Below are 27,170 nucleotides of genomic sequence, written 5' to 3'. Positions count from 1 at the left end.
TCAGAAAAAGAGAAGATGATACAACTGCAGTGCATGAGGCTAACAGTTCATACTAACTGTAGTGGTATTTGCTATGCTAATATCAAAGAAAGAAGATATACTCTCTGCTGTTGCTATGTTTCTGGTTAGGAACTTCATTTCCAAGACAAAATAATAAAACATTTCCATTTCAAGTGAGAGTCTGAAAAGCTGCCAAAAGCAAAGCCACTCACCCTTGCTCGTGTTCATTTCTCAGTTTCAGCTTGCCAGCAAGTGGCTAGGAGGAAAGCACACAAAGCTCCACCGTAAACATAGAACAAAGTACTGGGAGGGTGTTGGGGATGGCAGGGGGTGGCAGATCAGTACCCAGAAATCATAGCAATCTCCTACTGCAGATAGCCTGAGATGAGTTTGGAAAGTTGCATCTGGGAAATTCAAAAAGAACAGAAAAAAATAAGAAGACTCCTTTTTGTTAAACATCCCACCAAGAGAATAACTGAGGGAAAGTCTATGATGTTTTCTCTGGCCCTTTATTTTTATCGTTCCTATGTTCTTAGTCCTGAATGTGCAAAGGGCAAGCAAGACTACAGGAAAGAGAATTTTTCTATGTATGCTAGGAGGCCACACTCATATGAAGGGAGACTGCGTGGTTTCAGCCTGATTCATGGTTTTTGTATCAAGAGCTAGGTTTCAGTTCAGGTAAGATTCTTCTTGCAGTTTGATTTTTTTCTTTCAGTTCTGATCATCCAATTATAAAACTACACTTCAGAATTGCCTTTATGCAACTAATATTGCAGGAATTCACTTTCATTTGATGCATGATGTCTATAAAATGCTACTTCTTCAGCTTAGTACCTGGATGGTTCACATATATATCCTAACTTGGATGTAAAGCTCTACATGTGCAGTTGCACAAATAAGTAAAATAAGCTCACTCAACAGTGGAAGTGTGAGTCAACAAAACAAACCAATGCACCATGCTAAAACAAAACCAAAATGCGCCCTGCTCATGCATTCCAAAGCCATTTTTTCCAGGTAGCTGAGAATAATTGAAATTGCGGTGCCTTTCTGGTTTCTCTTTATCTTAAAAGACCAGAGAGGAATTACCTTTCTTTTCAAACAGGTAGAGAACATCTTAAAATAGGCCATGGCATCTCACATGGAATGCCTGCATCTATCTTCAGATGGCTAACAATGTTATTTATCACCTGATTACTGGAAAACCGAAGCTCTTTGCTTATGTTCATGCTCCATAGATGTGGTTTCTTCCATGTAGTTAAAATTAGATGTTTTCATCTCTTCCAAGTGGCATCTTTCTGTTTATTCCTTACTTTTCTAATCAATGGCATGTAGGCCACAGAAAAATTTTTAGAAGTAAGTATTTGCAATTTATATTCTTCTAAGGGACACTCTTGCCTATGAGCATGAATTCATGCAAACAAAAAGATGGTAAAAACTAGAACTAAGCATTTTATTCAAATGAATACCTTTTAATAGTTTTTTCAATATTTGCTCAAGTATAGCACAGTGTTCTATGTGTAGATGCATATGCAGGTATCTGATCATTATCCCTGACCTTCAGATTTCTCCTTTTATATCTCCATTAAGCACCAATTTGTTACTAAAATATACTTTGCAATTAAAAATTTATTTCTTAAAAAGAAAAGGCAGCTTCCTGCCTAGTTCTTAATTAATCTTTACTTAAGACACTTAAATATTTATAGTGACTTACTTCTCTTTTCATTATAAATACTGTAGTGATTCAAAGAAATTTTATGCTTCTGAAGAGTTTTCACTTTTACTGCAATGGGTACACATAAAAAAATTCAGCATCTGTCTCAATCCATAGACTGTGATGCTATTGCAGCTGTAAGTACAAAGATGTCAGGTTTAATTGTGGCAGATTGGTGCAGAAAGGGTCAGATTTCCCTTAGGCCTCATTGTGCCTCCTTGAAAAGTGGAATAAAGCGCAGGTAAACCATTACCGTGCCTTCTGGACATAAGCAGGGTCCTACTAGCTTCAGTTTATGCACACTGCAGAGCTAAGGGGACAAAGAAATATTTGATCTATGGGCTTAACCTTCTGCCTGCATCAGCATATGTTGTGTCAGAGTAGCACACTGCTCTCCTGAAGGACAGCAGCAGAGAGCACCAGTGGGTTTACGCTGCACCAAGGCATGGTGTTTCCTGGCTCTTGTGCTTTAGGCAGGCCACTGTCCAGTATCTGCACTGAGGGTTGGGTTGTCCTTCAGCCCCTGACCCACCAGTTACCTATACTGCAAACCCCTTGGCTCAGCCCCCAAGACAATTTTTAGACTTTCTGAACCCCTTCTTATCTTGCAGATTTTCCCAGGAGTGCCTGGCCTTGAAATCATCAACTGAGCCCTTTCCAGTATGCAACCTTTCAATTTCCCCAACTATTCAGTATTTTTGGTAATGATCTGACTGATGAACTAGACTGTGCTTCCTTATCTTATAGACAAATGCACCCTGGAGCTGGATGTCAAAAGTTGGCTAGCAGTAATTCCACAGTTCCCCATCTCTGACCTCCTTTCCTTCTATAGAGCCATTTTCCTGTCTAGCAGCTTTTCTTTTTTGTCTATCTTTAGAGGACATAGAGACAGCCATGGAATGCGAGGGAAGCATAATTTCTAAGAGGAATCCCATTTTTGCACACTAACACCAAACAGCTCCACTGTTGAAAGGTGGGATAAAGGTGGGAAGGGAGTAGTTTGGGCTTGCAGTTGGGGACTTACGAACCAAGTGGGATTCTGCATCACAGATTCTGTGGGAGATCACACTTAGTGATCAAAGAGGACTGTGGTGGGTTGATCCTGGCTGGGGGCCACGTGCCCACCAGAGCCACTCTATCACTCCCCTCCTTCACTAGACAGGGGAGAAAAAGTATAACGAAATGCTTGTGGGTCGAGGTAAGGACAGGGAGAGATTACTCACTAATTATCATCACGAGCAAAACCAACTGAACTTAGAGAGAAAATTCATCTAATTTATTACAAAGTCAAACAGAGTAGAGGAGTGAGAAATAAAATCAAATCTTAAAACACCTCCCCCCACCCCTCCCATCTTCCTGGGGTCAACGTCACTCCTGGCTTCAACCTCCGCCCCCCTCCAGTGCCACAGGGGGACGGAGAATGGGGATTACGGTCGGTTCATCACACGTTGTTTCTGCTGCTTCTTCCTCCTCAGGGGGAGGACTCCTCTCATCCTTCCCCTGCTCCAACATGGAGTCCCTCTCACGGGAGACAGTCCTTCACAAACTTCTCCAGCATGGGTCTCTCCCATGGGGTGCAGACCTTCAGGAGCAAACTGCTCCAGTGTGGGTCCCCCACGGGGTCACAAGTCCTGTCAGCAAACCTGCTCTAGCATGGGCTCCTCTCTCCACAGATCCACAGGTCCTGCCAGGAGCTTGCTCCAGCACGGGCTTCCCATGGGGTCACAGACTCCTTCAGGTGCCTCTACCTGCTCTGGTGTGGGGTCCTCCACAGGCTGCAGGTGGAATCTCTACACCCCCTCATCCTTCCTCTATGGGCTGCAGGTGGACAGACTGCTTCACCATGGTCTTCACCACAGGTTGCAGGGGGATCTCTGCTCTAGTGCCTGGAGCACCTCCTGCCCCTCCTTCTGCACTAACCTTGGTGTCTGCAGAGTTTCTTACATCTTCTCCCTCCTCTCTCTGGCTGCAAAAGCTCTCCCTAACTTGTTTTTTTTTCCTTCTTAAATATGTTATCACAGAGGCGCTGATGGGCTTGGTCTTGGCCAGCAGCAGGTCTGTCTTGGAGCCGGCTGGCATTGGCTCTGTCAGACACTGGAGAAGCTTCTAGCAGCTTCTCACAGAAGCCACCCCTGTAGCCCCACCCCACCCCCACTACCAAAACCTTGCCACACAAACCCAGTACAGGACCCACTGATCTTTGCATAAGGAGGACATGATCTGTAAGCAATGGAAACAGCCATGGCTTTCCTTTTGGCATAAGGAAGGGTAAGGTGGACTTCTGCATGCAAGTTAAATTATGGAAACATCACTGTGCTCCCACACGGCCAGATTACCTACGACAATAGGATACACCACAATATTCTGGGAAACATAGCAGGTAAAATTGTTAAGCTGATATGAGAAAACAACTGAAATGTAAATTGCAGTACAAGCAAATGACCTGCTGCTATAAACTATACCCTTACAGATTTGCTTACTGATTGCAATATGCTATTTACTGTGTGGATAAGCTGTAGATTGATCAAAATTATTTGTTTCCATTTATATCTTGTTGGAAAACTATGGGACATCACTGTTTGAATGAAGTAGACTGCTGCCAATCATTCTCATATGTAGAATGAAGAAATTAAATAAGAATTATTCTTGTAGTTTTCAGCTGAGTTATTTAACTAAAACCATAGCCGAAAAGTTAGGATTTTTCACGCTGTTTAACTAGAAATACTTATTGTAGCCAGAGATCAATACTGATGCTTGAATGGATGAAATGACATTTTAAGTATTGCAGCACTGAGTAAGGATAACGTAACAGTATAATTGGTAATGTGTGATATGCATAAGGGATGTCAGATGACCATATTAAGTGAAATCTTGTTCATCTTAATCATGTGAATTGTTTCAAGGATGTCCCTGAATAAGATTCTTTTCTAATGTAAGGCCATTGATTTCACATATAAGTGAGATGGGATTGTGCTCACGGATTCTTATAATATGGTATGTATCCATTTATTGTAGTCCTGGGATAAAAATAGTTAATTAATTTGATACTATGTTAACAATTTTTCTTCCTAGTTAACTGTTAGAACAGTTAGTTCTCTGTGCAAATTGTTATGTTTGTGTTGTGATTGTTCGGTTTCTCTTTGCTGGAGAGTGGTACTTTAATGGTTGTCATTTTTGTGATGTAAGCAATAACCTTCAGCAATTCACAGTGAGACTTTTATTCTCAGTTGTCTTCTGATAGCATCACCATTTCATTAGCCTTAACTAATTCCAGAGGCAGAACAGTTTAGCAGATAATGCAATACCATGAAGGTTAAGAAAGCCTCACCTATGTGACATGGGGCAAGTTATGTCATTTCTGTGCCCTTACCTGGTAAAGATGTGTCATCTGTGTGAGTCTGTCTGCAGTGATGAAACTTGCTTAGGATCTAGGATATCTGACATGAATTTTATTTCTAGTTCTACTACTACCGTTGCAAGGCCTGAGGCAAGTGGCTCAGCCTCCTTGTGTGGTCTACGTAATACCACTTCTCAACTAGAAGAGGATTTTGAAACTTACTGCGGAAGAGAATGATAACTCTGGAAGTACTTAATATATCTACTGAGCAATATAGCACAATAAACATGCTAGTATTTTCTATGTTGAGATGGTGTATTAACTAGGCACAGTCTCTCAGAGATTCCCTTTTCCTAACCACGACCGATCAGTGTCTACTGCATAGAGGAGAGGTTATCTCCTACAGAGTGTGTCAGTGAAACAATCCTTGTTCTTTATTACCTGCACAGTTTTCCCCAGCTGTCAGTCCAAGCTTGTTAAACAAGGATACTGTGCTCACCACCAGTCTTTTTTTGTCCATCCTCCCCAAAGCAATGCTTACCAAACTGTGAAATGTTCTTCACATATATTTTTGTGTGGTACATGTCCTTACAAAATTAAGCTCAGGCAATTAGAAAAGTTTAAGCATGAATCTTGCTTCCTGACACACCAGGATAATCATCAATAAAAAAATAGCTTGCTCCTGGACAAGGTGTCTCCTGCCTATGATTACTCATGTGCTTACTGATTTTGGAGTGTTGCTCAAAGTAAAAGAACAGCACATCACAAGCAGGCAGAAGATTTCTCTAGCATGGCAGCCATGAAAAATCTTAGTGTTTTATGGACAGTTGGGACCAACTGAACAATCAGTATTGAATTAAGGAGGAGACAGCTGGGAGGACTTTAAATCTTTTCCTCTCTTCTCATAGATACTGTGGTATTGCCTGTCTCTCTAAATGAAATAACAATAGGGAAGCCTCAGGGCAGATTATCTGCTTCCCCTCTCTTGGGGAGTCTGCTTTTCTTCCTTCTCAGCACATTAGAGGTGGCTGATCCATTGTAATGCAATGTCAGAGGCCTTTGGGACTTAAAAAATGTTGTGTGTGTGGTATTGGAAGGGCAAAGAAAAAGCACTGACCCTATCAGATGTGATATTTTCAGGTGGCACAGAGGTTTTAAGGAAAATCAGAAAAAAAAAAGAGTGCGCTTGGGTTGACCAAGCTTAAAGCAAATGAAATCATTCCAGGTGGTTCTCCAAACCTGCAGCAAATATAGTAATTCTAATTGGTTGCCCCCATAGCTCTTGGACTCAAAACTCATTCAGTGATATGGCAACCTTTGCATTACAAATTACATGTTGGTCACAGCAAACTTGTTTTCTTATAGATTAAACTGATTAACTACTGCTATAACATTTGACAAAAACATCTGTTAGATCCAAACAGCTATTTGGTTTGATGACATTTCGATTCCTTTAATGAAGAAATATTTAACTGAGAAATATTTACTTATATGTGTGATGAAGCACTTTGCTTTGCTGGATATTTTGTACTCGCATGTAAAAAACAATATCCAGGTGCAAACTAACAAGGTAGCTATGTGCTGTTTGTTATTCAGTCATTCCTTATTCACCTGTGTCTTTTTCAAAAGTTGTTTTCACCTGTTCAGTAAGCAGAAACTTTATTGTTACTGAGGTGGCCATTCATGAACAATGTCATTCTTCTTGCACCATAAGGCACATAAGGCAGAAGTCAAAACAATTATTAACAATGCATAGCCAATAGCAAACAGCTGACAAACAATCCACACTAAAAACGTTTTGTCCAAATAATTCAGTGCATAATTAACAAATGCATTGGCAGAAATCTGCTCGTTAACAATTTGCAAGTGGGAAATAGGATTGGATAATGTACTTACAAATGGATGTACTACAGCTACAATGGATGTAGTAGGAAACTAGAGTTGCATCCTCATGCTCCCTGAGAACAGAATCGTTCCTTGTCTCTATAAGGGTTGCTTAGAGCAGTTCAGATTAAGTTAACTGAAGGTATGGAATTCATGTATATAACTGAGGTGCAACAAACCCAGTATGGACACTGTCACTGAAAGTAAAGTAGCATAAACTTGTTGCCTGCTCCAAGGATGTGGTGGGTGGACCTTGGCCAGTGGCTAGGCACCCACCCAGCTGCTCTCTCAGTCCACCTCCTCAGAAGGACAGAGGGACAAAATGGAATGAAAAAGCTCATGAGTCAAGATAAAGACAAGGAGATTGCTTGCCAGTTACTGTTACAGGCAAAATAGGCTCAACTTGGGCAAAATTAATTTAATTGACTGCCAATTAAAATAGATTCAGAGTGAGAAACAAGAAGACAAACATTAAACCAACACTTTTCCTTCCTCCTTTCCTAGGCGCAATTTCATTCCTTCACACCCAACTCCTCTCCCCCTCACAGTGGTATAGGAGTGATGAGGGTTATGGTCAGTACAAAGCGGTTTCTCCCTGGCTCCTTCCCTTTCACTCTCCTCCCCTGCTCCAGTCTGAGCTCTCTCCCATGGGTCGCAGCCCTTCAGGAAATATCTGCCTGCTCTGGCGTGGCCTCCTCCACGGGCCACGGGATATCTGCTCCAGTGCCTGGAGCACCTCCACCTTCTCTGACCTTGATACACCTTCTGTTGTTCTCATTCATCTGTTTTTCCCTCTGCTTCTGCCTGTATGGCATTTTCTGCCCCTTCTTAAATATGTTTTCCCAGAGGAACCACCACCTTGGCTCCCCGCAGAGGCCACCCCTGCTGCATCCCCACTGCCAACACCTTGACATCTACATCCAATGCAAAGAATTAAGCTATCAGAAAACTGAATACTTTTTTGACCTTTTAACTTATTCCTATTAATTTCATTATTTCTTTGATTACTCTTATGTTGCCATTTTCGATCGAAAAATAAGGCCAGGGCTATGCAAGAAGCTGTTGGCACACCAATGTCATCTCAGGTGTGATTATTGCAGTGCTGCTGGCCCAGCAGAAGGTATAATGTCCATTCTCATACCAGTGGGGAAGCCCTATAGGCATACTGTAGTTCGTATCATTTGTAGGCCCAGTACAAACTACAAAAAAAAGCTGCTTTTTTTTTTTGCCAAGATTAAGTGTAGGCGGGTGGGTGAGACTAACATGGAGAGGGACTAGCATGTCCAGTAGACTAAGCTGTAGTTTGCAAGTGCCCTTGAGCTGCTTTGTTTTCTCTCCAGGGGTTCCTGTTGACTTAGGGTCTTTTCTATAACTGCAAAGTTTAATTGTTAAGGTGGGGTCTGGGAGATGAAGCAGTAAACTGCTACAGAAGTGATTGAGCCAGTGTGGTCTATTGTGGTGACACCCACAGCAAGAGTTCTTTCCTAACTGACTGAGAAATATGGGTGTACTGTGGTCCACAAGCAAAGCATTCTTCGGGCTGGGCTTCAGCCACACCAGCAGTCCCACCTCATGGCAGGGTAGTAAAATTGGCCTGGAAAGGGGTTTTTTGTTTCCTATCCCCCAGAAAAAAACAAAAACAAACAACAACAACAAAAAAACCAACAAAAACAATCAAACAACAACAACAAAAAAACCAAACAAAAAAAAACAACAATCAAACCCACAGATTTTTACTGGGGGATTTGTCAGCCAGGCAGGGACTTGGATACCATTCCCTAGACCAAGACAATTCTGCTAACTGAAATATCAGCATAAATACAGCAACATCTCATGGCAGCTCATGGCAGCTTGCTTCTTGTGATGTGTGGGGTTATCCTGAATGGTACGCTTTATTGAGTGGACAGGCATTGAGGTAGGTATATGCCTGCCTAAGGAAGTCTTTTGGCTTGGCCAGAATAATGATTTCAAGTGAATTTAGGTACACTGTTACAGAAAGTTATGCAGACACACTTATTTGAGTGTAAACTACATTTTCCCATCAGTTTTGAATGGTTATCATTTCCCTGTATAGAATATGAATTTCAAGAGTAATCACTGTTCCAATGTGGGTAGATAGAAATAGCTTTTTCTGCAATGTCTCTTTGGCCTAGTCAAAGTGATAAGGTCTCCCCAGCCTTCTTTTCTCCAGACTAAACAACCCCTGTTCCCTCAGCCGCTCCTCATAAGACTTGCTCTCTAGACCCTTTGCCAGCTTTGTTGCCCTTCTTTGGACATGCTGCAGAACCTCAATGTCTTTCTTGTAGTGAGGGGCCCAAAACTGAACACAGTTTTTGAGGCACAGTCTCTTCTTCCCCGCTGGCTCGTCTTTCAGCACATGGGGATGGCCTCCTCCTGCACCTTTAAAAGTTCCTTCCTGAAGAATGTCCAACCTTCCTGACTCCTTTGCCCTTCAGGACCGTCTCCCAAGTTGACTCTGTCAACCAGGCTCCTAAATAGGCCAAAGTCTGCCCTCTGGAAGTCCAAAGTAGCAGTTCTGCTGACCTCCCTCCTTACTTCTCCAAGAATCAAAAACTCTATCATTGCATGATTGCTGTGCCCAACACGGCCTCCAATCATCACATCACCCACAAGTTCTTCTCTGTTTACAAACAACAGGTCCAGCAGGGCATCTTCCCTTGTTGGGCCTCTCACCAGCTGTGTCAGGAAGTTAGCTCCCACACACTCCAGTAACCTCCTGGACTGTTTCCTCTCTGCTGTATTGTATTTCCAGCAGACATCTGGTAAGTTGAAGTCCCCCATGAGAATAAGGGCTGGGGACTGTGAAACTTTTCCCAGCTGCTTATAGAATATTTTGTCTGCCTCTTCGTCCTGGTTGGGTGGTCTATAACAGCATCCCACCATGATATCTGCCTTGTTGGCCTTGTGCCTGATTCTTACCCATACACATTCAACCCTATCATCACCATCATCAAGCTCTAGACAGTCAAAACACTCCCTGACATTCAGGGCTATATCACCACCTCTCCTTCCTTGCCTATCCCTTCTGAGGAGTTTATAGCCATCCATTGCAGCACTCCAGTTGTGCGAGTCATCCTACCATGTTTCCATGATGGCAACTATATCATTGTTTTCCCACTGTACAATGGCTTCCAGCTCCTCCTGTTTGTTGCCCATGCTGCATGCGTTGGTGTAGATGCACTTCAGTTGGGCTATTGATCTCTCCACCTTTTTGGAGCAAGAATGACCATTCTCAGGTGCTTCTGTGGTTTCTAACACATCAATAACCCTTGCATCTTTGTTGCTGCATGGCTCTCCATCCCCTTCCTCCCCTGAGACAGCAGACCGAAGGACCTCACCAGCACACCACTCCTCAAATATTGGTGTGCCACCCCCAGGCTTGTCTCTAGTGAGCCTGGTTTTATCCCTTTCCCCCTTCAAATCTAGTCTAAAGCTCCTTCAATGATCCCTGTTAATTCCTGTGCAAAGATTCCTGTTCCTCTTTGAGACGGGTGTACCCATCTGTCGCCAGCAGGCCTGGTGTCATGTAGATCAACCCGTGATCAAAAAACCCCAAAATTTTGCTGGTGACACCAGCCTCAGAGCCAGGTATTGATCTGCTGTCTCTTCCTATCTCTTCCCTCATCATTCCCTGCAACTGGAAGGATAGAGGAGAACACTACTTGTGTTCCTGATCCCTTAACCAGTCATCCCAAACCCCTGAAGACTCTCTTGATTGCCCTCAGACTTCTTGTTGCAACTTCATCACTGCCTTCCTGAAAAATTAATAATGGATAATAATCTGAGCACGTTACCAGGGTAGGAAGCTTTCTTTTCAGATCTTTAACCCAAGCCTCAGGGAGGCAGCAGACTTCCCTAAAAAGTGAGTCCAGTCTGCATATTGGGCCTTCTGTTCCTCTCAGGAGAGAGTCTCCTATGACAATAACCCATCTTTTTTTTTCTTTATGGAAGCAGTTTTGACACAGGGCATAGACTGACTTAACTTTGGTGACATGTCCAAGCTAGATGATACATCGTCCTCATTATCGTTTGGTTCCACTTGCAGAGCCTTATACTTATTATGCAAGGGCACCTAGGAAGGTGGGGTAGTCACAGAGGAGACATGCCTGCCATGCCACTCAGGAACTTGTTGCCATTGTCCCCTATCCCTTTAGTCACTGTATTCAGCCAAGTGGAGAGAGGATAGAAAATCCTCCATATCATGCATTCTTTCTGGCTGTTGGGCCTGTCCCAGGGAAGGTGGGATGCAATTCCAGTAGTCTGTCTCTCATAAGGGAGGAATAGAGAGAGATTTTCCAGACTAATGCATAGATAAAGCATATTTGGAATTGTCACTTTCCATTTATTGTGGTGATAAAATAGGAGTATTTTTAGTGAATAAGGAAGGATGCCTGAATTGTTTTCATCTGCTGCAGTTTCATAATAGACTTTACCTTGCTCACTGTCATGCTACAAGTGAAGGTTTTGCCAGTTCCACCACAGGAAGGCTGATGCTCCCCATGACATAAAAGGCTTTGTTCCAAAAATGCTTTTATAGCAGTACAATGAAAATGTTCTGACCGGCTTTGGCTGACTAGATCTCTGGTCATGCAGGTAGAACTTAAGCTGTGGGGCACGTGTGCCCAGAGTCTTGGTTGCCCAGATCACTGAACATTGGTTGATACTGCTATTCCCTCCTGCTATCCACCTATATTATCTTTCAGTGAAAACTAGAGGGGATGGGACATATCTTGGTGTGCTCCCAATAGCTGGGATGTGAACCAGGACTTGGGCCTGAGGATGATTTTCCTCCAAAACTGTTTCTTTCATAGTGTTTACTCAGTGTCTGTTCAGGACAAAAAAGGTTTGCATGGCTTTCTGAAGTGTATAATATCCTGAAAGCCAAATCTGTCATGCTAGCCAAAGCTAACTTTGTATTTTGACAACTGTTATAGATGGGATACTGGCTTAGATAGATGGATCTTCTGACTGACCTAGTATAGCAATTCTTATCTACTCATTTATGTGAGGTGCCAAAACACTAAAAGATTATCACATGGCTGTATGGAATTGTAATTATCATTATATTCATTTTTTATTTTCAAAACTATGAATAGACTTGTAATGTCCCTCAAAATAAATCCTTCACTTACTCTAATTACCCTAGGATGTGAAGTTGCGCAGGGGGATAAGGGAAACTAGGAATTTTCTGCCCTCTAAAACTTCCTTGCACACAGTACGCTTTCTAACATCTGCATGTTGCCAGAGATCACCAAGAATGCAATAAAAGAGCAAAATGAATGAGGACATTGTGACAGCTGTATTTAAATCAGACTAAAGGATAACTTCCCTTGGTGTGATCCAGCAGCACTCTGTAGTGCTTCTTAAGCTGAAGGCTTATATTGTGCATCTTTGTGTAAAATACAGACTGGTGGATGTTTCTTTTATAACCGCAGTGAATTGCTTTTTGAAGTCCACACATGTATGTGGCATCCACCACATCCTGTGGCAATGAGTTCCACCATTTAATTATGATCTTTGTGGAAAGCATTCTTGGGTTTCATGTTTTAAACTTGCTAACTGCTTGTTTTATTGGGACTGCTTCCTGGCCTATGAAAAACAGTGAAAAAGCATTCTTTATTCACTTTCTCAGTACTGTTCATGATTTTTTGGTGCTCTGTCACAGTCCTTTCCGTCAGTTGTCCCTCTTCCAATATGAAAATCCTAAAGCTTTATTTTCCCTCTTAGTACACAAGCCATTACATACCTTTGATCATTCTGTCACCCTTTTCTTAATCCTTCTATTTCTACCCTGTCGTTTTTGAGATGAGATGACTGGAATCATATTCAATATTCAAAATGTTAGGTGGGCCATGGATTTTTCTGGCAGCATCATCGTGTTTTCTTCATTTGTTTTCTGTTCTTTTCCTAATGTTTCCTAATATACCATTTTCTTTTTTGACAGTTGATGAGGATTTAGGTGGCATTTTCATAAAGCTGTTTCCAAGTTCTCTTTCCCAACCCACAGTTAATTTCACTGTGTTTATAGATTTCCCAGGGTACAGGCATGAGACGTTAGTTATTTAGCTATGAAAGCACAGCTAAATTACAGGAGTGTTTTAGGCTGTAAACAAGATGATTTTTAGTAGAATTTAATATTTACTCGGTTCTACTGGCCATTTTATATTGTTCTAGGTTTTGTTATATACCAGAGATTTCTCACAAGTATGTGAGGCAGTGCAAATGTCTCCCATGGACCCCAGCTTTTCAGTGGGTTGTTGATTATTTTAACAGAGCATTAATTCTAACAAGAAAGTCATTCAGAAAAGAGTTCATTCAATGAGTTTTTTCTAAGCCATTTTTGCTAATTTTGCCACCAAAGTAAACCAAAGGAATCCAAATGAATGCATAATCCTTTGCTGTACTCACTCGATGAAGATTTCATCCGATAGTCTTCAACATCAGACAGAGATGCATAGCCCTTCAATTTTTTTTCATAGCCGAAATGTGTCATTACTATCATAATGGTTGCTAAGATGGAGTTTTGGAGCTTAATGAAATCTGGAATTAAATAAATCACCTCAAGATTGTTAAAACCTAGCTGTGAAAGAATTTAAAATAGTTGTTTCTAAAAGAAGTGCTGACAGTATAAATTTATTACTGCAAGTCGATCAGTCTCATTTCTGACTTTAAAACACTTGCTATGTTGTATATCAATGATCATTGTAAAAAAAAATTTTAATGGGCCAAAAAGATTTCAGTATCACATCACAAGCAGAGGTCTTTTTTAAATGAGGTCTTTCAGCACTCTCCTTTCATGGAGTATAAGTCATTTGACTTTTTGCTTGTTAACATAAGATCGTGCTTTCAAATTTGTGGCTGCACTACAGTACAGAAGCTAGGGATTTTTGAAGATATCCTGTTAACACAGTTTTCTCTAAGAAGTTCTGTTCCTTACTAATTCTTTTTATTCCCATGCATTATAGGCAGAGTTTTCTTTGTATGTTCTTTTTTGCATTCCAGTCTCAGCCCTGCTGGTCTGGGAGACGTCAGCTATGGAAACATTATTTTATAGCTGTGGTGGGTTGACCTTGGCCAGCAGCCAGGCACCCATCTCGCTGCTCTCTTACTTCCCCTTCTCAACAGGACAAGGGAGAAAATAAGATAGAAAATCTCATGGGTTGAGATAAAGACAAGGAGATAACTCACCAATTACCATCATGGGCAAAAAAACAGATTCAAGTTGGGGAAAATTAATTTAAGGCCAATTAAAAATATGGTAGGGTGGTGAGAAACAAAGACAACACTAGAAACACTTTTCCTCCACACTTTCTTTTTCTCAGGCTCAACTTCACCCCTTCATTCCCAACTCCTCTGCCTCCTTCCCCCACAATCTGCACTGATGGAAATGCTGGTCATCTCCCATTCTCTGTTTCATTTCCATTTGGAGAGCTGAGATGGCTCCTTGACTCAGTCAACTGTCCTGTCTTTTAAGGACCATTGGAAATTACAAAGCTAGTCTTGAAATGCAGAATAACATTGTGAGTACAAAGGGATATCCTCAGCTGTTAGATCACAAATAAGGAGGCCAAATACATGAGCTAGTCCAACAGTTGGCCAAGGAACTCTAGTTAATTGTTTGAAAGACACTTAGGGACATGATTTTATGTGCCTGTTTTGGAAAGTAATTTACTCCACCATATTGATTTATTAAGCCAGAAAGGAGCCAGGCCTCTTTCATTTTCATGGTTCTCTCACAACTGGAACAGCTTAGAAATGTAAGTATGCAAGAGAATAAATTAAATAATTACTCTTTTCATTGTTTTGATTCCCAGTACACTCCGGGAAGCCTGATCTGAGCAGTTCAACCAGTAGAAGCCCATAAACTCTCTGCAGAGATTTAGTGGTGGAATAAAAAAAATATTTTATTAATTAATAACCCCATAAAATGGGAAAACAAGTTATTCTGGACAAGTTTTGGTTTAATATTTGATAGGTGATATAATTGCTAAGTCCTTGATTATTCTTCTTTTCAGAGCATATTCAACACCTTTAGATTTCTTCTTTGAGACTGCAAAGTGACTGCAAAAACTGACCAACGACAGCAGTTTTTTAAATATCACTGGTCTTCTGACAAGTAAGTTCTTCATTCTCAGTTTTGTTTTCTCCCTGTATTCCTGACTTGTATTTTATCCTTGTATTTATTATATGGACTACCATATGCGTTTTCTAGGCCAAGTGAATATGAGTGCAAACTGAATCGTATGAAAGTGATCTTCATCTTTCCCAGCTAGAATGAAACCTATCAATACTACAGATATAATTAAGATGAAGTACTGGATCACCTGATTATTCTAACTTATAATGCCATTGGGACTGTAGTCATATCTCTGGATGCTTGGGGGCTTTTCCCTGGTAAAAGGTTAAATGGTTAAAGCCTTTTTTCTATCACTAGAATTGTGTGGCATGTGAGTCTGGAAATGCCTATCCATTTGCAGTTGGGCTGTTCTTCTTGGGAGCCTCCAGAGGTTACTCATTGTAGTAAATGGGACCTTATAGTTTTCCAGGATTCACATGGATACAAAAACTGTGGTCATATGACTCTTTTGCCCATTTAGTCTCCTGTGCTCCCTTTTGCGTGTCCTGCTCTTTGAAAGGTTGAGCTGCTTAGTCTCAGACTTGTACTATGTCAGGAGTTTGCTAACACTGCATCTAAACCAGTACGTTACACAGTGCGGTCCACCTAGTACAAAAGATTATACAAGAATAACCTTTTAATACAACTTGTTTCCATAACTAGGCTTATTATCTAGATGGCAGCAATACCCGACTCACTTTCTCCTACCAACTCTGCATTGTTTTTCTCGAATTCCCCTGCATTACCCAAAATGTAGACCTTTGTCCTTAAACCTTCTCGTGCCTGTGCAGGCATGATTCATCATACCATACTACCCCAAAAGTAAACTGATGTAAAATGAGGAACTTGACCCTTGAAAAGTGTCTTCGGACTTTATTCTTCTCCCATTATTGTTAGATTTCCTGTACTCTGTTGTGGCTATACTGAGAAATGGGAAAAGGAACTTGTCTGATTCTTAGCCTCAATTCTAAAGGAACAAGAGAAAAACCCTTTTCAAAGTTCTTAAAGCTTTTTAAAAAGTAACCTACAAGTTGTTACTCCTCTCAATCTGAGTGAAGCCCAAGGTGAAAACTCTGAGACAAATGCAATGACAGAATCTCTCAAAAATAGCGGAGATTTTATAGAAAGGTAAAAATAAAAGTACTTAACAATTTGGAAGTCCTTACTGGACTTAGGGAAAGGAAGCTGGAAGATTTTGGAAACTGCTGGAAATAATAGTATCTGAGGATAGCCTCTACAGTTAGAGGAAAGACTGTTAGAAGGGCTGGTAGGATCAGGAAAAGCAGAGAGAAAAAAGACAACTTGCATAAAAAGGGTGAGAAAGAGGATCCTTACTATTTAGTAAGATGAACAGAAAAGAAAGCTCTTTTCTGTTCAGGACTTGTTGAAGTAGAACTTCAGAACTTCTTAAAGTTTTCCTGTTCATAAGGAATAATGTTTGTAAGAAACTACATTTTAAAACACAAAGTTATTTCTAAACAATGGCACCTAGCCATCCAAGCTTCCTAAGTGAGGGATCTTTATACACACACACACACGTATATAAAATATAAATATTTCCAGACACTGGTCCACCAAAATAGCAATGAAGATTCTCATATCACTACCACAATTCTTCATCTTTTTTTTTTTTTTTTTTGTGGTTTCATATAGCTACTGTAAATATCTTATTTTCTTCTTGTTGGAATACACTTCAGTGCATCTGATGGATTTTATGAAACTTGGTACCTGGTTACAGGCTGGTTCAGCTTTGGCAATTGTATTTGATCATCCAGTATATGATAGGTAATGAAATTTTAGGATATTATCACCTTTTGTCACTGAATATTTCTAAGAAATTTGAGGGAGGTGATTCTGTACACAAGAAGGCTGCGTTTTGGTGCCCCTGCTTTAAGAAAGGGTGTTGAAATAAACAGAGAGGGTTGGAAGAGGGCCACAGGAATCCTTACTACATTGAAGAAAGTGTCTGCTAAACATTCGAAGAGCTCAGTCTGCTTTGGCTTTTTTAAAAGAAGCTGAGAGCAGATTTGATGGCCTTACCATGGGAAAAAGCAAGCAAGGAATGTAATTGAAATCACCACTCTGTCTTTCTGGTATGTGTTTATTTTTTAATTAGTTTCCTGGAAAAGGGTTGGTTCCTCTCAATTGGTATCATTAAAGTATTTTGGTTTTCTGCCACAGTGTAACAGTAAATAATAAGGGGCGTGACCTCACTTGTTTGATAATCTAAACTGGGAAGTATGTAAATACCCAAATAAGAGTGGATAATTTCCTTTTACATCATATTCTCCTTGCTTACAGTATTGTTGACTGTGGTCAAAATGGTTATGGGAGAAAAGTCCTTGTTCACTGTATCAGTCCTGTTCCACTGTTGTGAGAATATCATACACCAGATTATTTTGACTGCTACTTTGTTTACATTAGGTACTTCTGTTTGTAAAGGTGGAGCTATATTAAGTTGCATTTAGGGAATTATATAAAACCTCCTGATATATTGATTCAGATTCCTGATTTTTGCTTTTTGTTCTCTTAGAAACCAATGAATGACATTTCACATTTACTACATGTTCATTTATTTATTACTTATATTAAGCTGATGTATTAGTCAAATTAACCATTCTTTGTACTGAGTAAACAGATCTGTGTGTTTCTTTCTGCTTACTGTGTCCTGCAAGATTTTAGAATTAGCAGATTTCAGCCTCTGCCATGGAGCTTTTACCTACAGTAGAAAGTAAGATTTTTCTGCCTTTATCAGCTCTCAAGAGATAGCTTTGCATGAACTAGATTTAGCTAACCTAAATAAAGTGAAGAAATACCTTCTCTGCACCTGCAGAGGAAGCTACAGCTATCAAACTTGGACTGAACACTTCATTAGAGACCATTTTCTCCAGTCACTCAAACTCTCACAGCTCAGTGGTTTAATGGTCAGCAAATCTTTACCAACAGATATGTAATACTTGAATAGTGCACGTTATTCAATGTAAATCAACTTAGGAAATTTAGAAAGTATGGCAGTACATTGTTAAAATTTCATGTTTAATTTTAAATGATCCTACTTTTAAGTAAAAATATATATTTAATCTGAAAAAAATGCATCTAGTTAAAAAATAGTTTGAGCAAAATCTATTCTTGTATTTTAAAATGATGCAATAATTTCTATCCACGCTGCCTGCAGGACAATGGAAATGAAGCAAGAAGCTCTACTTTGCATGGTTATTTGGAAACCCTTGAGGTGTTACAGTGGCTTGCCTAAGGCAACAAGTGTGCTACACTTAGGTGTTGATTTCTTTATTTAAAAGCATAACAAAAAGGCAAAATACTATGCTTTTTTTTTTTATTATTCAGTTTTTAAAGACAAGGTAGCATCCAGGCTAGTATATTTGAGTTCTGCTTGGTAATATTGTTAATAAAGGGCTAATCAAAAGCTAACCTCAAAAATATATAGATCTTCATCTTCCATATATGTAATTCCATGTATACCATTAGCAGAATTCCGTATATTTTCCTAGAAATAGAGGTTACACAATATGAAGAAAAAAGAAGCTAAAAATGTACGAGGTCTTTCTTTTTTCCTAGAAATGCACCTCTCCAGCTCCTTAATGTAAAATTCTGTTCAATCGAGTGTAATGGATTCACTTTCAGATGTTTTTTTCTCAGATTTCTAGTGTACTTTCTGCAGTATGAAGCCAAATGGTATCGCAACCTTTGTTATGGAAAAAGGCACAGGAAAATTCAGATGAATGTGGAAAGACCATAAATAAAAAACATTAGCCTCTGACCCAACAATTGTCCAGTAACAAGTGCAATTATGTAGACAAATGGTGCCGATCACAATCTTCTCTCCCTACAGCATGGCAGTTGCTCGGTGTAAAGCCTTGCTGAACAGATAGATACGCTTTTGACGTTGGCAGGAAGGAATATGCTTGCCCACAGTGTGATAGAGCACTCATTGACTGGGCTGACAGGTATAACAAATAAAGATCTTGGCCACAGGAGATGCTAAGCACCTGTGACACCTGTCTTTGCTAATTCAGATTTTTGCAGGTGAGTGCACGAATAAAAATGAAGGCTCACAGTCACCTGGTTGGGGGTACGGTGGAGGGGACAGCTGATGAGAAAGTCAGTTTTAGGAAGCCTCTAATCAGGCAAGAAATGCCAAAAGGCAGAAATTCACCCCAGCTCAGGTGTGTTAAAATTGTATTCAGGGTTACCTTTCCCCTCGGAGACTTCGTGCCGGAGCAGGTATTACCTGTCTTTGTCGCTCATGCTCGATGCTGAACCCACAGGCAGCACCTTCCCCCTGCGGCAGCGGGAAGCTCTTTGCAGCTCTGCCTTCCTCCCAGACGGGTGGCCCCAGGCCTGACTCAGGACAGCTTTTCTGCTGTGGCCAGGTAGCACCTGAGTGCGGGGGATCAAGCGCTCCCCGTACCAGCTGCTCGGGGCGAGCGCAACAGCCTGAGCCGCAGTACGGGTGAGCCTTTGCAGGGGTGCTCAGGGTGATGGGAGGAGGTGAGCCGGCAGGTCCTGCTGGGCTGTCAGGTGCCGTAAGCACCGCTCTCGTCCTCACAGCCTCCCTTGCTCCTCAAAGATCCCACAGACCCACATCTGTCTAACTTCTGGCATATGACTGAGGTCCCTAGGTTGGGACATACCATCACCACAGGTTTTTCTCCCGGTTAACACAGAGAAGGAGTACTGGTGGGCCAAGACCTTGAGGGACACTGGTCCATTTGAGGTCTGAATCTGCCTTCAGAGCTGTCTGTTTCTCTCCGTTGTCAGCCGAAGGCAACTGTTCTCCTGAATTAAGAGCTTTGGTTAAGTGCCTAAAGGTAGGCAGGATCACTGTGAACTTCTGTCCTCATTCCCGTAAGTGAAGGGAGTGGTCTCTGCTCCCTACAGTGCACAGGCAGGATGCTGGTCCCCTCCTGCTCTCCAGCACGCAGAGGGAGATGAGCGTTCGAGATTTGGGTTCCCCCAGCATCGTGGATGCCCAGCAGCAGCCCTGGTAGTAAGCGCAGGAGCCCGGCCTGGGAGGGTCTGTAGGGTCAGCGTGACTGTCTCGGCCCTTTGGCTGCAGAACAGGCTGGCACAGCATCACCCACAAAATTAAAAATAGAAGAAATCGATGTCGCTGCAGCTGGGATCCCTGGGGCGATGGTGTATGTCTGTGACACCCTGCCTCCAGCAGCTCCTCCTGGGGCTCTGGCAAAGGGCTGCAAATTCCTGACAGCCCAAAGAATTTGGGGCAGAGAGCGAGTGTTTAGTGTCTTTTTAAGGAGGAGTGCCAATTCCAATCTATGATTTCCCCATTCTGATATGATAAGGTAGACTCAGTCCAGCTTAAGAGCAGGTTTGGCAAAATGCAGTCCTATGTAGCTCGACATGAATATTATTTTTGTATTGTAGTACTAATAACCAGTTAAAAGATAACAACACTTATTAGGCAGATACAGACACATTCTTTGCCTGTCTTGCAAGGGTACAAATGAGCAAAAAGACAGAAGTACAGTTCATTAGGAAGGAACCAAGCCATTTAATTATCCTAAGAAAATTGTCTTCCTAATTTTTTTTTCTCTTTCTTTTTTTTTTTGCTAGTGATTGTCATTTTCCTGCTATTCGCTGAGATTTATATATTGCAATAAAAGTGCATCTGTCTCATGGCCTATCAACTTCATCAGGCTTGGAGAATTGAGGGGAAAAAAGGAAAAGAAAATATGTAAATATAATGACTATGTTGAACTATTTTATTCTGCCATATGGAGATAAACTGGTTAAAAAAAGAGAAGATTTCCATTTCAATGCTATTTGGTTTATAATATAAACTTCCCTTTTCTTTGCCCTTTTACTTCCGTAGGAGTCTTATTCAGTGTATTCAGTCCTAGCCAAAAGGTCACTGTTGTCCTACAAGAAAGTCCTCCCTCCCCTTCCTGGCACCTCTGGATGCTGTCAATAGAGCTCTTTTTCTCTGAGGCTGAGATCCGTCAGCGGGAAGGCACAGCAGGAGCAGCTGAATATCATCCTCCCCTCCTGGAGGTCAAGTGCATCACCCCTGGGTGCCGCACAAATTGAGCGAGGAGAGGGATGGGTAATCCCACCAGACTTCCTGGCTCTGACACTACAGCGCCCAGCATCCTGACCACCTTTCCACTGCATTGTCCATTAATTTAAATTAATTCAGTCTTTTTGACAGATTGTTCCCTAGATAGGTGATTTTTAGTTTTAGATTGAATTTCTCAACGTAGTTATTTAATGTTTGTATTTATACATGCATTTGTCATTGTGGGTTCTTGACTTTGACAAGACGTTGATGAAGTAACACATCCTGGAATATGAAGCAGTCAAATGGCTGTTCATTCCAACCGAATTCTGACACTCCTAAACACAGTAAATAATGTTTAATCTTAGTTTTGTCTTATAGTATTCAGTGGGAGTTCTTACAGAGTGACATTCAAATCCATGTGAGTAATACTCTCCCTGTGCTTTTTTCTGTAATACTGGAAAAGGACGTGCAGGAAGGGTGTTGCCATTCCAGCTTGTGCTGTGAAGAACTAAGAGACAAAATACCCAGAATGAAAAGCAGAGAAAGGACTCTGTCGTAAGGCTGCTCAGCTTGGTGATTGCACTGGTTTGGGACGGAGACCTTCCACTTGTGCTGGATGGATGGAGCCTGAATAGAACAAAGAGCAGCAAACCCAGCACTGGAGGAGGATTTGTGCTCTAGGAGAAAAGGACAGTCTCAGACCCCATGGCAGACAGGTTCATGGAGAGACCACCTGTACTGCAAGAACTGGCCGTGAGGACGTGAAGGGACCTTTTTCTGCCTTGTAGTGTATTTCCATACTTCCTAAATTAAACAGTGCCCACGTGCCTTTAGAAGCATCCAGCTCTCTTCACATGCTTATAAGATCTCAGACTAGCTCCAAGATCTTGCTATTCATAGGAAACAGTAAAGATATTTGAAGGAAAGAAACAAAAAAAAAAGACCCATTTACTTGCAGGTAAAAGCTCAGAGGGAACAGATTTTAAACAGCACAGAAGATTTAGAGAGTCTAGCTGCCAGTGCTTGGCATGCTTCTGCTCAGCGTACGCAAAGGGAGATTTGGGGCAAAGCCGGAAACACTCGAGAGGCAGAGCAGAGGGTGCGCGTGTAACGTCAGGGCAACTCCTGCCAAAGCGCAGGTCTGTATTCCGAGTAAGCAAGTAGTAAAGTTTCTGAGGAAAAAGGAATAAGAATACCTAAATATCATTTTGCGAAGCAGCTACATCAATTTAATTGTAGATTTTCAAAACGTCTAGCCTCAAATAGACAAGCAGCCTCAGCGGTTTCAGACTGAGGATTTGAAAGTATCATAAGGTTGCAAATAACCTGTAAACATTGGCTTAACTGTAATGTTTGTTATCCTTAGTTATTGACGATATTTTCTGTGTACTTCCATAGAAAAGGACAGACTAGAGACTCCTAAAGCACAATTCTTGTAAGGCAGTGAGAGTGCACATATCAAAATGACCAGAAAAGGACTAGATCAGTCCCCAGCAAATTAAGAATGTGTATTCATTACGCTTGTAATAACGGTAGTATGTTTTATAACATTACATTCAAGCAATTGTAATTTCAGTTTTATGGAGCAAAAAGTGCAGTCTCTGAGATTTAACTTTTAAGTAAGTAATTGACACTGCTTGAAAATTCTTAATGGCCATTCGTTAGTAGGTATTGTCTCTTCCCTTATCCTACATGATTATTTTAATTTAAACTAGCTCTCTGCTTTGTATATAGAATTATTGACAAACATATGTCTTTCTCCAGCAAATGATTAGCTAAATTATCCTTTTATTTACAAGCAGCTCTGTGTCTGTCCCTGTGCCCTAAATCTTTCTAGTTGGAAGAGTGGGAGGGAAAGCAATTTAATTAAGTTAACTTTATTGACCCACTGGAGCTGTTGTTTAATAGCATGGCTCCCTGGAGTGTAGTGCAGGTAAATTGAATGAATGCCACAGAATATCACTTCCCTGCATTGCATATTTCAAGCTTCTGCCAGGCAGTTTGGGATGAGCAGCCAATCAGGAAAAAGGTTTTTCCAGCCTTGCTGGCGTGGATGGCATTTCCCGTTATGCTCAGAACGACGTACAGAGTGTCACCGATGCGTTCCTCCGAGCGCATCGGGAGGGATAACTCCGGGATCGTGTGTTGCGCTCAGCTGCTGCATTCGGAAGACAAATTTGTGGATTGGCTCTTCAGCCATGTATCCAAAAATACTTCTTTATGAAGGAGGAAAACTACCATGTGAGTCTGAATGAAAGCGCTGTGAGTTGACTATTTAATATTAAAAACTTGCTACACTCATTCTGCATGAGAAATCAGAATCCAGAAGGATAAGAGATATCTTCTGGAGCTCTGCTTGTCATGAAATACTTGGGAACAAAATGAAAATTATAAAACTTCTTTTTTAAACTGTTATTTGATAAAACAAAAGCTACAAAGATTTCCACAGTGTATTCTCATAGATAATAGTGCCTGCTACACTTACTGCTTCTGCTGTTAAAATCTTTGTCCAAATGTCTTATTAGTCTATAAAATGAGTACAACAGCTCCCTGGCAGACACCCTGTTTTCTGCGCTATCCTTCAATACTGACCATTGAGTGATAAAAGACAATATCTCAGTCTGTTGCGCCTGTACTTCCAATCACTTCTTTTTAAAGTCAAGCCAGATAAGTAGTTGTGCGATGTAACAGCAACTTCGTATAGCTTTTAATCTTTGTAGAATTTAATATTTGTCTGATTAAAGCTGAGACCCAAAGATCCAGTCCTATGCCTTCGCTTAAAGAATTAAATACAGCCACTCAGCTAATTTATGTTTTGCTCTGGAAAATAAGAAGAGCTGCAGCTTTAATTACAATTCATAGTTTTCTCATATTCACTCGTAATTCAATGTTTTGAATAAGTTTGTGTGTCATCTTTTCCTTTTATATGTGAACAGATTTTTCTTGGTTTGAAACTGCTGTTTTTAATTTTAAACACACGTGAGATGAAAGATGTGTTGGGGGGCCGGGGGGAGGGCATGGGCAGGCATTGTCTTTTCTTGTGCTGACCACAACAGTTGGGAGAAGCAGGCAAGTTTTGAGCATATAAGTCTTTCTATAGGTCTGGCTTGGGTGTCTTTAAACAATCACACTTAAAGAGTTGCAGCCCCGATCGCTACCCCTATGGTATGCTTTACGCTGATGGTGAGACCGACTGTCCTTTAGAATGTCATTTCCACGACACTGCGTCACCTTTGGGGGCAGTTGGCCCTCGGGGTGATCACTCTCATTTCCTCTCCTGACCTTTATGCTCTAATATGACACACACACCCTCAGAAAGTGGTGCCATATAATTTTAATATACAAACACAAGCTGTGGTGCAGCCGAGAAAACTCCAGGCGCTCCAAATCTGTCCGTCTGCGCCAAGCTCTGGCGCAGCACCGAGAGCAGGGGGAGACACCCCCAGCCCTTTGATGTGAAGTCCAGAAGTTACAACTGCCTTTAATTCAATGTTAGATTAACATGGGTTTTGGCTGGCACTGCGTGTTTGTGTGTTTAGACAAAAGGATGATGTCTTGCATGAGTAATCCTGAAAAGTTTACCAGCTGATATTCTCCAGCTCTCCGTTACTTTATCTTCATTAAATGTGTTTTGGCAGCCATTGCTTGAAGTCCATATTCCATATCTGTAAGATAAGTGCAGTTTCTGTGCTAATGGTTGCGTCTGGGGTCAGAGGCAGGCCTTAGAAAGTAGACTTCTGTGCTTTTCAGCTATTTTTTTGCTTCCTGTAGAGTTTTTGTTATGACACTTTGAAATATTCTGTATCTAATAGAATGACAGGAAAATACACATCCACGATGCCATCCCACGGTTCCTTCCAAATGCAGCAGACAAATCATATTGAATCCTAAGTGACTCTTTCCTGCATAAGAATGCATACTATTTTTTTAGGTCGAGTTCTTTAAAGGTGTTAAATTACAAATACATTATATATACTTGAATTTTAGTTTTACTTGATTACAGTTTTAAAAGAGTATTAAAGCTCATAATACTATTATTTATTTAGTATGTTTAATATTTAACTTAAGATTATTTAATTTATGTGTATTTCAGTACTCATATAAATTAATAAATGCTAATTGATAGTTCTGAGTGGGGCGCACAACTCATGCCTAACACAAATTTAGATGGCTGTGGGTATTTTTTTTGGTGGCAAAGTTGACCTTAAGCAGCTCCCACCTCTGTCCACAATCTTCCACCTGCCTCTTTCCTTCCCATTGTGTTGGTATAGGTTTTTTGTAGGACTGAACACTGAACTTGGGAAATTACCTATGTCCTTTCTCTTTTTCTCAAGATCCTTTATAAAGCAGAGCAATAAGCTTATCTGGTTTGCAGTGTAGCCCCCAAATCGTTGCACTGTTGCAACTGAGCAGGCGTCACAGGGAAGGGAACTGCTTCAGTTCAGTCAGACCAGAAAAAAGTGGCCATCGAACCACCACTGGATTTTAAGATGTGCCACTTGCTTGATGCTTTAGCCTATAAACTTTACATAGACACACTTAAGGTTAAGTATTAGTAATGTCGTTTTCTCTGAACCAAATCTTAGCTGAAAACTTTCGCCCCAACATTTAGGGATAGATTTAGCTTTTGATATTTGAAGGTTTTATGAGTTTTGAGGGTTTTTCATTCCAAAAGCTAGGAAAAAGTCTAAGTTGGTACACTTACACCACAGGAAGGTGTAGTTTGTTTATTTGAGGATTGGGTATAAGAAATTTTTACTTTCTATACTTACAAGAGTTTGCTGATTTACTACCTGGATTTTTTTTTTGGGGGGGGGGGGTGTTTTGAGGTTTTTTCCAAGCATAGCTTATATCAAGTGGATAACTTTTTGTTTTACAGCCACTGACAGAAACTTTCTCTGTCACATCTGTTTTATTTTGGGGTTGGCCTTTCCCACACCTGAGGGACACTGAGGCAGAAGTTTTACAGCTGCAGAGGGGTGGCATCTTCTAGGCTCCAGCTGCTCTGCTCAGAGACGTTCCTGCTTTCTACCGTCACTGCCACTCGCCAGCTGGCAGTGCTGCCCCTGCGGTTTTGCTAACGGAGTGGCTCGTGTGATTGCTCCTTAGCCTGAAACTTGAAAACTCAGCCAAGCCGGCCCAGATCCACAGTTCACACCGCTTAAAATGAACCGGCTCGGTTTGTCTTGAGCATTTTAGAGAGTGCTCACACGACCCCATCCATGGGGGAACTATGGGGCAGAGTGTGGAAAACAGGGAGGAGTAATGTTGTCAAACCAGCGTAATATTGTATGCAAAGTGAATGTTTGCTATTCCCCGAGTCTTAAGCACTTTAAACACGAGAGAAGGCAGCAGAAGTGGCTGTAGCACCGTTGTGTCCCGCAGACTTGCATTCAGGTGTGAAGCTAAGCATGCATGTGTAAAATCATATGCAATTTTTTTTTTGTTTACACTGATATCTAAACATTCATTCACCTTTTCCCCCCTTCTAAAGACTAAAGCTGGCCTATGCTAGGGTTTTGAGGTTGGTTTTCTTTTACCTTACATTAGCTGGTTGATTATTTAAATACGTAGAGATCAATGAGGATGTGTCAAACCTTTGCTACACAGGAGACATAAGTTTGGTTTAGACTACAACATACTCTCTAAGTCAACCAGTTAGAAACATAAGAGTTGATTAGGAGGTGCTCTCAGCAGTTCACAGAGTTCAACCTGGCAGTAGATAACTAATGCTTCGTAATCCCAGCTATGGAAAGGCCTAAGGAGTTTGAAGAGTTCAGTTCGGTAATTTACTAGGAAATCCCTGATGATTCTTCCAGAAGAAAAATTAGGTATATGGAGAAGATAACATGGCCTGGACACCTGAGAAGGAACCCCAGTGCTGGACAGGATTGATTAGTCTCTTTTTGTCTTCTGGAGTCCGAAGCCTGTTGCTGCAATATCCAAGCGGATTGTCTGCCTTACTGCATACGTACCGCGAAAGGATGGCAGCACCATTGTCGCAACGAGAAAGGAAGATCCATTCTCTGCTGCCAAGTGTATCGTCAACAAAATTACTGTT

The 27,170-nt window shown here is 41.1% G+C and overlaps 1 protein-coding gene across 5 annotated transcripts in view; it reads left to right on the top strand.

The window, feature by feature from the left end:
* The window catches only part of LOC104641782 (poly(rC)-binding protein 3), a 531,086-nt gene that overhangs the window by 331,199 nt on the left and 172,717 nt on the right, over positions 1–27,170 (top strand). For 4 of the 5 annotated variants that reach the window (XM_075744673.1, XM_075744669.1, XM_075744671.1 and 1 more), the window contains one exon: positions 14,969–15,069. The gene's annotated coding sequence lies outside the window, so the exon portion shown is untranslated. Of the gene's footprint in view, positions 1–14,968; positions 15,070–23,195; positions 23,372–27,170 lie in introns of those variants that run through there. The other variant, XM_075744674.1, reaches the window with a different exon arrangement.

This window comes from Balearica regulorum, chromosome 2 (genome assembly GCF_011004875.1).
Source record: "Balearica regulorum gibbericeps isolate bBalReg1 chromosome 2, bBalReg1.pri, whole genome shotgun sequence".
NCBI lineage: Eukaryota > Metazoa > Chordata > Aves > Gruiformes > Gruidae > Balearica > Balearica regulorum.
The sequence above is the reverse complement of the archived record's forward strand: the minus strand, read 5'-3'. Positions and strand labels throughout refer to the sequence as shown.